Here is an 11,997-nt window from a genome sequence, read left to right as displayed (position 1 = left end):
GGAGGGGAGAGACCCAACAGAGTGTGGGTCACATCGCCCCATATCATAACTTAATTGTATCCTGAAGGTTCTAACAACAATACTGGCCCATAAACAGGATAATAACAGGTTATACATCCAGACCAAACTGGATTGATAACGGGTGTTACTCTGGAGACAATCTCCACAGGCTCCATAACATCATGACTCATGTCCAAGGGAATGGGGTTGAGGCCATGATCTTATCTTTAGACGCTGAAAAGACATTTGATCAAATATCATGGGTGTACCTATTTCAGACTTTACACCAGCCTGGAGTTTGGACTCAACTTTGTGAGATGGGTCCAGATCCTCTATTCAAATCCACAGGCCTCTGTTCATGTGAACAGTCATATTGCTGAAGTCTTTGGGCGATAGAGGGGGACAAGACCGGGTTGGCCTCTGTCCCCTTCTTCTGTTCACTTATGTATAAAACCCTTAACCCAAATGGTGAGAAACAAGACGGACATACAGAGGTTCCAGCTGGAGAAGAAAAGCACAAATTGTCATTCTATGCTGATGACGTCCTGCTTTACTTATTAGATCCTGCAACATCCATATTTTCTATGAAAGAGAGTATTTAAAAGATAGGCTGTGACTCAGGTTATAAAGTTAATGTTAAAAAAATTGAAGCAACGGAAATAGGTGGACAAATCCCAACCATATTGAGACACAAAGTGCCTTTAAATGGCTCAGTCGGGCACTAAATATCTCAGTATTCTTGTCCCACCAACAATCGATAGAATATATGGAGCAAATTACACTCGTATCATTAACCATATGAAGAGTGATCTGGATGGGTGGCTGAGCCGACCACTCTCTCTGTTAGGACGGATTGAAGGTATTCGGATGAATGTCCTCCCCAGATTGTTGTCCCTGTTCCAGATGTTACTAATTCAGATTCCAGAATCTACATTCAATTTGCTACATTGTCTGATCTCCTGTTTTTAGGCAGCTCAACTATAATCTGTGACAGCTTGGTTAACAGACAGCGTAGACACACGGTGGCTGAACCTGGAGAAACCTGCATCCCAACTTCCATTAACAGCACTGCCATTTCTGGGTAACAGCTTAAACGATTGCAGAATGAGTAAATGCCAGATTGACTAACAATATTTGGAAAGAAATTCAGAAATCATTTGATTTACCTGGTTCAATCTCGGCTCTGACCACCATTGGGTCTATAAAATATTTAATACTCTCCATGCACGATAAGGACTTTTTAAGAAATGGTCTGAATATTGCCTCACCTTCACCAGATATTTCAGCAGATACTCCAAAATCTTTTGAGCAGATCAGAGGGGAATTTGGCCTTACAAATATTAACATTTTTAGCATACATACAGACACAACATTTTTTTTGCAAACATGAAGGGGGCAATTTCATGGAAAAGAAACATTTTTCCCCATTTTGGGCCTGTTTAACAGGATGGTTTCCAGCGCTTGCAGCAGTTGAACTGCAACAGGAGATACCAGTGGAAGACTGGGATCAAACTTGTCCTGAGACCAATCTCGTCACCGACCCAAATATCCTGAGGGAATATAAATGGAAGCTCATTCCGAGCTACTTCAGAAGACCACATATTACTGTAAGAATTGGTTCCTCCTCTATAAGTAGTTACTGGAAAGACTGCAGGAAATCATTACTTCCACACATGCTGATCGTGGCCAAATTTGAGAGAGATTGGGATAAGATATTCAAAACATTGGCTGAGGTATTGCACATGGACATCCCACAGACCCCCCTCCAGCTGCTCTGTGAGGGACAATTCCAGAAGGGATGGAAAGAAGAAAACAACACAATCTTTTACAAGTTTTGCTGTCATGAAGGGTGTTGTCTTCAAATAGCTGAAATCCATTCCCCCAACCTGTGAAACTTGGTGATCCGAAGTCAGAGAGCGATTTGAGATGGACAGAATCCCGCATGCATTCCGCTCCCAGAGCCAAACATTATTTCAAAGGTGATTGCCAGTAACGGGATTATTCATATGAATTAAACCACAGAGAGCCCCCAACCCAGCCCCACTCATTATATACATTTTATTTGCCTTTTAAAAAAAAAAACGTGTTTTCCCATCTATTTCCGTGGTCATTTTTCACTGATGCTCGATGTAAGGAAGCAACTTTTATACGGACCAGTTATCATCATCAAACTCTTGTTTATCTGCTGTATCGACACCTGTCTGTGCGTGTAACTTGATTCTCAAAAGTAAAAGTGTCTTCGTTATACTGTGTCTTTTATATTTCTGTCAACAATGCCAATGATTGATGTGGACAATTCGAACCATTTTAACCTTTTGTTTCTGTGTGCCGTGAGAAAATAAAAATAAAGAGTTTTTCAAAAAGCACTCCATTGGTTGCAAAGCACTATGGGACATCCAGTGGTTGTGGAAGGCGCTATAGAAATGAAAGTTTTTAAATTGAAGACTTCTGTCATCTGATCTTGTTTTATGGAACTTAACTGATTCAGCCACCCCCAACTTACCATTTAATAAATTCACTTTGGGTCAGACAAAACTTTAAACAATTAAGGCAAAGGCAGAATTCTCTGGATAGAAAATTTTAAAAGAAGTTTATTAAATGAAAAAGGTTTACTGAACAACTTTAAGAAATTGACTATTTACAACTTCATGCGGGTGATCAGTCTGTAGAAGCGTAACCCTCTCTCTGGCTCCTTCTTTGACAGTAATTCTTGTGGAATTCAGCCTCGAGAGTCTGGCTCCTTCTTTGACAGTAATTTGCTTGGAACTCGCCCTCGGGAGTCTTCAGTACTTGGCCAGCAAGGTAGACCTTCAGAACCTCTACTTTTATCCCCAAAGTGACCATTACCTCACATCAGAGTTGGGCCTGTTGTTACATGACCATTGGTCAATTTGGTCACTGGATTAATTGAATTGGATCCCCAAGTTACTGACACAACCTTTTCTCATTATCTCAGACAGGAATACAATAGAACTGTTTCATACTATCCCTTTATCTGATTCTATACAATCCCATTATTCAGACAGTTTCCAATGTTGAGACTAATCAGAGCTTGAAGGTCTCTCTTGCCAGTACATTTATCTTCATTGCACATTCTTTTTAAAAATAAATTTAGAGTATCCAATTCTTTTTTTTCCAATTCAGGGACAGTTTAGCGTGGCAAATCCACCTACCCTGCACATCTTTTGGGTTGTGGGGGTGAGACCCATGCAGACAGTGACCCGGAGCGGGGATCGAACCCGGGTCCTCGGCACCGTGAGGCAGTAGTGCTAACCACTGCACCACCATGCCACCCACTTCATTGTACATTCTTTACATACACAGCAATTAAGGTTTTATATGTTTACAGCAAATAAAACTCAGCCTTTTACTATAATTACTGATTCATTAATTGTATCTCAATTAAGGCTGAGTACTTATTCAATCATCTGTTAGTGACAGGTTGCTAATTAGCTAATTAGTACAGTAATCTTTAATTAATACATTTGGTTACTACAAGATCCACTGATTCAAAAAGACAAGTTTGGAAGACAATAGCTTTCTTTCTTACTCATCGTGATTGGACTGAAGTATCTGCCTTATACTTGATGCCAGATTGGACAAAACATAATATTGTGTAGCTGATCAAAATGATAAAATAAATTCTTAGTTTAAACAATTTCTGTTGCTATGCAGCTTATTCAAGCATTTAGGTTGATACAGTGTTACCTTTTGAAATAAAGTTCCTGTCACATATTAGAGTTAAAAATGGCTTCCTTGACCTTGTTATGTATAATGTTCAGAGTCAGCATGGGCACGAGGGGTGGATTGGGCTCCTTCTGTGCTTTCTGAACCTCATTTGCACTTAACGAAAAGTGGTAAATACCAGGAATCCACTTCCTATGAGTGGATTCGAAGCAGAGACATTGGAATGTTTCCCAAAGGAAGGTGGAGGGGCACCTGAAGGATATAAATGAAAAGGGATAGATCTATAGAGAGAAATGTCATCTGCTCCAGTCTCTCCAATTAACTGACGTCCCTCATCCCAGGTGCCATTCTCGTATATCTCCTCTGCACCCTCTCTGAGAACTTCACATCTTTCCGAAAGTGTGGGGCCCCAAAGTAAGGTTCCATTTTCGAGGGATCAAATTATTCAATACGTTAAACTTGTTTAGAACCAGGGTTAGATTACACAGGCAGTACTGTCAACATTTGTGATCGCCATTTAGGAAAAGGAAATAGAGGCCTTGGAGAAGGTGCAACAAAGATTCACAAAAATACTACAATCAGATGAAATGGGGCAGCAGTAGGCCATTCGAGGGGCCGGGTGGCCTACTGCTGCTCCTAATTCGTACCTTATCACATCCTTTATAATAGATTGTAGCATTTTCCCTCCTACTGATGTCAGGCTAATGGGTCTGTGGTTCCCCGTTTTCTCTCTCCCTCCTTAAATATTGGGGTTACAATTACCACCTTCCAATCTGCAGGAACCGTTCCAGAATCTATAGAATGTTGAAATGTTGAAAGATGATCACCAATATATCCACTATCTCTACAGCCACCTCTTTCAATACTCTGGGATGTGGAGCATCAGCTTTTGGGGATTTATTAACTTTCAATCACATTAATTTCTCCAATATTATTTTTTCACCAATTCTAACCTCTTTCAGTCCCTCGTGCTCACTAGACCCGTTGGACAATTAATGTGTCTTCCTCCATGAAGACAGACACACATTGTTTAGTTTCTCTGCCATTTCCTTATTCTCCATTATAAACTCTCCTGTCACTGCCTGGACTGGACCCACATTGGTCTTTGCTAATCTTTTCCTTTTCACATTCCTATAGGAGCTTTTCCAGGCGGTATTTATGTTTCTCACCAGTTTGCTCTCATATTCTATTTTCTCTTGATCAGTTTCTTGATCCTCCTTAGCTGAATTCTAAACAATTTCCGAAACCTCAGGCTTTTATTTTTTTAAAGTTAAAGTTAGAGTACCCAATTCATTTTTCCAATTAAGGGGCAATTTAGCATGGCCAATCCACCTAGCCTGCACATCTTTGGGTTGTGGGGATGAAACCCACGGAAATACGGGAGAATGTGTAAACTCCACAGATAGTGACCCAGAGCCAGTATCGAACCTGAGATCTCGGTGCCGTGAGGCAGCAGTGCTAACCAATGTGCCACCGCGCTGCCCCCGAAACCTCAGGCTGACTACTATTTTGTCCAGTTTATGGATCCCTTCCTTTGATCAAAAGGAATCTTTAACTTTCCTGTAGCCACGCTTGCTGTTCCTGTTTGAGTTTTGTTTCTGAAAGGTATCTATATTTGATGTAAATATTTGAATTTAAAGTCGCTAAAATTCCCAAAAGATCATAGGCTGCTCTCCCTTTTGAGAGAGAGAGAGAGCTGACTGGTGATGATTTAAACTGAGGGTCACCACACCTCAGTTGCGGGGCAATGTTGACAAGGCTGGGCTTTCATGGATAACCAAAGCCGCTACGGGGGTGAAGCCACGCTGTTGGCATTGTGCCACATCACGAAACAGACGGCCAGCTAGCTGTGCTAACTGACCCCTTGGTAAATATGTAATAATTCCTTAAATATTAGCTACTGCCTATCTCCGAACATACCATTTATTGTAGTTTCTCAGTCCACCTCAGACAAAGTGCCTCTCACGCTGATAGTTTCCTTCTGTGCAAACACCCAGATAAATTACTTAAAAAAAACATGAAAACACCATAGCCATCTTCATGGCATGCTTTGGGGGTTTCCAAACAGAAATGAGAAATAATTATCTTCGAACTTCCAGATCCCTTTCACTCTGGTTCATGTGCAATTTGAAGCCAAAATCGCAACAAGGCCCAAAAAGCATCAGCCCACTGGAGGCAAATTAGTCAGACCGGTCAGTCCAGCAGAAAGCAAAGTTCCGACCATCCCCATTGTCCAACTGTCAGATGAACGAAATGCAGTCCTGGATGTAACTGAGAGCAGAAACAAAATCAGCAGAATCCAATCCCTGTAATCACTTGTGAACTTGTTGGTGTCTCCGCAGGTGCGATGAATCACAAAATCCCATCTCACACTGAGAGCAGATGAATGGTCTCTCCCCAGTGTGAATTCGCTGGTGTATCTGCAGGCTGGATAATTGAGTAAATCCCTTCACACATTGAGAGCAGGTGAATGGCCTCTCCCCAGTGTGAACTCGCTGGTGTGTCCGCAGGCTGGATAACTGAGTAAATCTCTTCCCACACTGAGAGCAGGTGAATGGCTTCTCCCCAGTGTGAACTCGCTGGTGTCTCTGCAGAGTGGTTGAATCACTGAACCCCTTCCCACACTGAGAGCAGGTGAATGGCTTTTCCCCAGTGTGAATTCTCTCATGTCTGTGCAGGTGGGATTGCAGAATGAATCCCGTCCCACATTGAAAGCAGGTGAATGGCCTCTCCCCAGTGTGACTGCGTCGATGAGCTTCCAGCTCTGATGGTGCTTTGTATCTCTTCTCACAATCCCCACATTTCCACGGTTTCTCCATGGTACACTTGCCCTAATGTCTCTGCAGGTTGGACAAGCAGTTGAAGCCTTTACCACTCACATGTGGATGATTTCTCCCCGCTGTGAATGGTACGATGACTAATCAGGTTGTGAAATCGGTTAAAGCTCTTTCCACAGTCAGTGCACTGGAACACTCTCACTCAGGTGCCTGTGTGTCTCAGTGCTTTCCAGTCACACTGATGTTTAAAATATTTTGAAGCGGACAAACATTTCTCCTTCCAGGCTGTTGATAGTCACAAACCTAATAATCGAGTGATTCTGTGAGATCTGGACTTTTGTTTTGTGATGTCTGTCTGTAATTCCTCCTTTTCTAATATCCTGTAAGTAGAATTCACAACAGACATCACATTTAGTGCAGGGCAGAAATTCAGAACAGACAATTTTAGTTTCTATGAAACATTCTTTCCTCTCTCATTCCCCAAAAGCTGTAAACCTCCATCCCACACACTCTCCCTCCATTCTCACTCTGCTGTATCTAATATTCACCCTCCCAATTCTCCTGAAGATGCTTATTTAGGCTGATCAACACATCCACGCTGACCACTACATCTCTCGGACCGAGAGGTTCATAAGAAATAGGAGCTGCAATCGGCCATTCATCCCTTCGGACCAGCTCAGCCATTCAATGAGATCATTGGCTGATCTACATAAGCACCATTTTCCCGCACTATGCCCCATATCCCTTAATATCTTTAATATCTAGAAACCTATCAATCTCTATCTTGCAAATCCTTAATGACTGAGGCTCCACACTCTTCTGGGGGAGAGAATTCTTAATTTTCCTGCCTGTTCCCCATAACCCTCGACTCCCTTGTCAATCAGAAATTGGTAGAACTCATACTTGAAAATATTCAATTTCACTGATCCCAGTGGAAGAGAAATCCAGAGACAAACAACCCTCCGAGGAAAGAGATGATTGGAAATATATAATGTAGCTACAGTACAATACATGTATTTTAAATTTTTTAAATTCAGAGTACCCGATTAATTTTTTCCAATCAAGGGGCAATTTAGCGTGGTCAATTCACCTATCCTGCACATCTTTCTGGGTTTATGGGGGTGAGACCCACGCAGACACGGGAGAATGTGCAAACTCCACACGGACAGTGACCCAAGGGCTGGGACCAAACCCGGGTCCCCAATGTCGGAAGGCAGCAGTGCTAACCACTGCGCCACGGTGCTGCCCTCTACAGTACAATATTACACAACTAGAAATAATATTAAATGTACTTTATTACAGAACCATCAATATATCTAATCTGTATTATATAACACTAGACATATCTCTGTCTGATATTAATTTACTGACCCTTTAAATGTCAGTCATCTCCTCGGGAAATCAGCCCGTGAATTGTGAACATTAGGAAAGAGACCATCCTTTTAGCCAAACAAATAAATGTGTCAAGCTGAGGGAGCAAAGGATGTCAATGTCTTTAAGAGAGAGAGAGACCTGGGCCAAGCTTTGCAGAGTCTGCACCCTCCCTGATTCACTTCCTTTCCCTTCAGTTGCTGCAAGTGACCAATTGAAGGTGAGAATGAGAAAAGAAAGTGTTTTACTCACAGATGATGGAGACAGGAGGGCGTTTCAGTCTGTGTGAAGCCCAATCTCCTTTCACATAAAGCTCGCGCTGATTGGAGGACCAGCGTCCTTCCGGTCCTAACTCTATCCATTAGCCAACACCTCACAGGAAGGTCAGGGGCTGGGCTTTCCTCCACACATGCGCAGCTTCCCCTCACCCTTGGACATGCGCAGTACCTGATCACCCGCCCGTGCGGCGGATAGAGCGGGTTCCCCAGCGCGGGGGATTGTGGGAGCTACGGCCGACACTGTCCAAACTCCTGGGGTGAAAAGTGGAGGAGGCTTGGGCGGTTGTGTGCGAGCTTGGTGTCCGCCCCCGGGCCGATTCGAAAGGCAGGCCGCCTCTGGGAGCTTCCTGGATGGGGTGAAACAGCAACTCGGCGCCCATTGCTCCTGGTCCCTGAGGGAAGGGGAGAAGACCGGTTTCGGAGTACTGCGACCAGTCGTGTTTCAAGTCAGCGGTTGAGCTGCGGAGACGCTGCTTCGGACTGCGAGGTTTGCTGTCGGCGGGTTTGAGTTCGCCCAATGGAGGACGAAGGAATGGAGGAAGGATGGCAGCTGGATAGGCTGCTGGAAGTGGCGGGTCGGAACCGGGAGTGGATACCCGATGGGTGGCCCGCGGCCTGCAGCCCGGGGTGGGTTGCTGCCGTTCCTGGGGTCTACGGGGGTTCGGCCCCCCTGGACGCCCTGTGGGCGGTTGGGACTGACTCTGGGACTTTCATCCCCGTTGTCTACTGTTGCCAACATTGGAGCGACTCTGGCCGCTGCCATTGGAGGACTTTGAGGACATGTTGTTCATTGTGAAATTTCGGCTGGAGTGCCGGGGTCATGAAGTGGAACGTGCAAAATTAATGGACTCTTTTTATAGACTTTTCTATGTGTACTAAGGGATTTGTTTTTTTGTTTTCTTTGCTTTCGTTTTATTTCGCAGCCTATGACATTTAACTCATTTCGGGTCTCCCTGAAATGGTATTTAGAAATTTTGGTGGAACGCTAGTTGGTGCGAAACTGCTCTCCCTCCGAATGGTCCTGTGCCCTCGGGCGAGTCCAGGAGGGGGGAACCCTCTCTCCTCCGCCGCGCCCGGGTCTGGCTCTCCGGAGGTCTGTGCTCTTAGCGAGGAGGGGCCTTTCCCCCGGGGTGTCGGCTGCAGGGCGGGGTGAACGGGGGTGGGTGAGCAGGGATTAGTGTTCGGTGATAGATTCTATCCTGTTAAATCTTTTCTGGGGTGAATTAAGGCCTGGTGCCTGGTGATTGGGTTTTTGATATGATACTGTTAAAATGAATCGAGGCCCTGTGGGTCATATTTGTAACTGGAGCGGCCGTATTGTAACTGGAGCGGCCGTATTGTATCGGGGCCTTGTGCCTCGCGACTGCTTGTCTTTTGTGTTTAGAGTCGTTACCTTGAAATGTGCCTGTGTCGTGTGTTGTACTTTTGGGTTTTGTTTCTTTTCTTTTCTTCTTTGTTTCTTTTGGAGTGGTCGTTTGGTTTCGGGGCCTTGTGCCTCGCGACTGCTTGTGTATGTGTTCAGGGGTCGTTGCCTCGATGTACTTGTGTTTTGTGGTTACCTGTTCCTTCTTGCTTTTGGAACGGTCGTTTGGTTTCGTGGCCTTGTGCCTCACGACTGTTCGTGTTATGTGACTGTTCGATTGTTACCTGAACTACACGTCGGGCCTGTGCCTTGCGGCTGGTTGTGATAAGTGACTGGTTAATTGGTATCTGGAAACGTATTTCGGCCCTGCGCCTTGCAGCTGTTTGTGTTCAATGACATTGTGAAATGTAATTGGGCCTTGTGCCTTGCAGCTGTTTCGTGTTCAGTGACTGTTTAATCGTCAATTTGAAGTGTGTTTAATCGTTAATGTGAAGTGTAATGAGGCCTGCAGCCTTGTAAATGGGTCTGCGTTGATAATTGTGACGACAATAAAAGAGTTACTCACAGATGTTGGAGACAGGAGGCAGTTTCCGTCTGTGAAGCTCAATTTTCATTCATGCAAATCCCGCGCACTGATTGACTGGAGGACCAACTGGAGGACCAGAGTCCTTCCGGTCCTCCAATTTTTCCCATTGGGCAACACCTTTGCAGGAAGGTCAGGTTGCTGACTCTTCCCCGCACATACGCAGCTTCCCCTCTCCCTTGGTCCTGCGTAGTCCCGGGCCGCCGACCGACGCGGCGGATAGAGCCGTTTCCACAGTGCAGGGAATTGTGGGAACTGCGACCGCCATTACTCATCTGGAGCCCAATCTCCAAACCCCGGGACTGGGATGAAAAATGGAGGTACGGGAGGGAGCAGTGGCCCAACCCTGACACAGTCACTGGATTTGACTGTGACATCTCGCTTTGCAGAACAGTTTGTTAACTTCAGGTGTAAAGATTTAGACAGCACGGTAGCATTGTGGTTAGCACAATTGCTTCACAGCTCCAGGGTCCCAGGTTCGATTCCGGCTTGGGTCACTGCCTGTGCGGAGTCTGCACATCCTCCCCGTGTGTGCGTGGGTTTCCTCCGGGTGCTCCGGTTTCCTCCCACAGTCCAAAGATGTGCAGGTTAGGTGGCTTGGCTATGATAAATTGCCCCTTAGTGTCCAAAATTGCCCTTAGTGTTGGGTGGGGTTACTGGGTTATGGGGATAGGGTGGAGGTGTTGACCTTGGGTAGGGTGCTCTTTCCAAGAGCTGGTGCAGACTCGATGGGCCGAATGGCCTCCTTCTGCACTGTAAATTCTGTGAAATAACCAGTGGCTGACTCCAGGACACCTTACACGTGGGTGACATATTGGGGCGGGAATAGGTGAATGTGAAACTGAAACCGAGAGTCAGCACCTTCAGGGGAGGAGAATTGAGGGAAAATCAGGAGGAGGATAGTGGGATGAAGTAGTGTTACAACCAGCAGGGAGGAGGTAGAGATTGGGACACAGATTTATTGTTTGAGACGATGAATGATTCTGCTGTTGTTGCTGTACCAAACCTTATTGATGCTGAAGGTTGGGGCTTATTTTTGCTGATGTTAGGGACCCGTGTAACTGAAATGGAGTTTAAAATTCTGGATTTAGGTCAAATGAACCAAATTTGAATTGCACACCCTGTTTCATGTCCTTCCGGTAGTTCAGTTGGGTCTGCTGATTGCTGGGTGATCAGTGTCTTTTTAAGAACTGCAGTTTGTGATCTCTCCACATTCATTCAGGGACTCTCAGCTGAAATTATTTTACAATAAAACAGTTCACTTTCAGCATCGCACCCAAACAAACCCATTGGAGTGAAATCAACAACTCCAAGTCTGAAATGTTCCACTGAGTGCAATGACATAGAATTGACATCAAATAAACAGGCCATAAGGTCCACCTGGCCTGTGACGGTTTTGATGCTCCACATACGATTCCTCCCAGTCGTCTTCACCTTCACTGTCTGTCTGGGCTCAGTGGATAACACTCCTTGCTCTGAGTTCCAAAGGTTCTGGGCTCATTTCTCAATCAGGACTGGAGAACAAAACCCACGGCTGCCCTCTAGTGCAGTGCTGAGGGAGTGCTGCTCTTTTCGAGGTGCCATCTTTCAAATGATGTGTGAAACTGTGGTCCAATTTTCCTCCTTTGGTGAATATAAAATATGCCACATCATTCTTTTTGAAGAAGAGCAGGGGAGTTAACCTCGGTGTCCTGGTCAATATATATCCCTCAATCAACGTCACTAAAACAGATCATTATTATCCTATTGCTGTTTGTGGGATTTTGTTAACTGTCAATAGGTTGTAGGGAGACTACAAACAGATACAAACAGGTTAAGTGAGTGGGCAACAATTTGCAGGATGGAATATAATGTGGGGAAGCTTGACTGTGTTCACTTTGGCAAGAAGAATAGAGAAACACAATTCTATTTAAATGGAGTGCGATTCCAATACTCAGT

General features: G+C 44.8%; 1 long non-coding RNA gene across 1 annotated transcript; it reads right to left on the bottom strand.

Annotated features, from left to right (window-relative positions):
- Window positions 1–2,562: 2,562 nt before the first annotated feature.
- LOC140422227 (uncharacterized) lies at window positions 2,563–10,123 on the bottom strand. Its single transcript, XR_011947327.1, has 2 exons — window positions 10,042–10,123; window positions 2,563–6,844 (listed from the first exon to the last, which is right to left on the bottom strand). It is a non-coding gene; the product is annotated as an uncharacterized lncRNA (long non-coding RNA).
- Between the last annotated feature and the right edge of the window lie 1,874 nt (window positions 10,124–11,997).

The sequence above is a fragment of the Scyliorhinus torazame genome, chromosome 5 (genome assembly GCF_047496885.1).
Source record: "Scyliorhinus torazame isolate Kashiwa2021f chromosome 5, sScyTor2.1, whole genome shotgun sequence".
NCBI lineage: Eukaryota > Metazoa > Chordata > Chondrichthyes > Carcharhiniformes > Scyliorhinidae > Scyliorhinus > Scyliorhinus torazame.
This window is presented reverse-complemented; position numbering and strand designations above follow the sequence as displayed.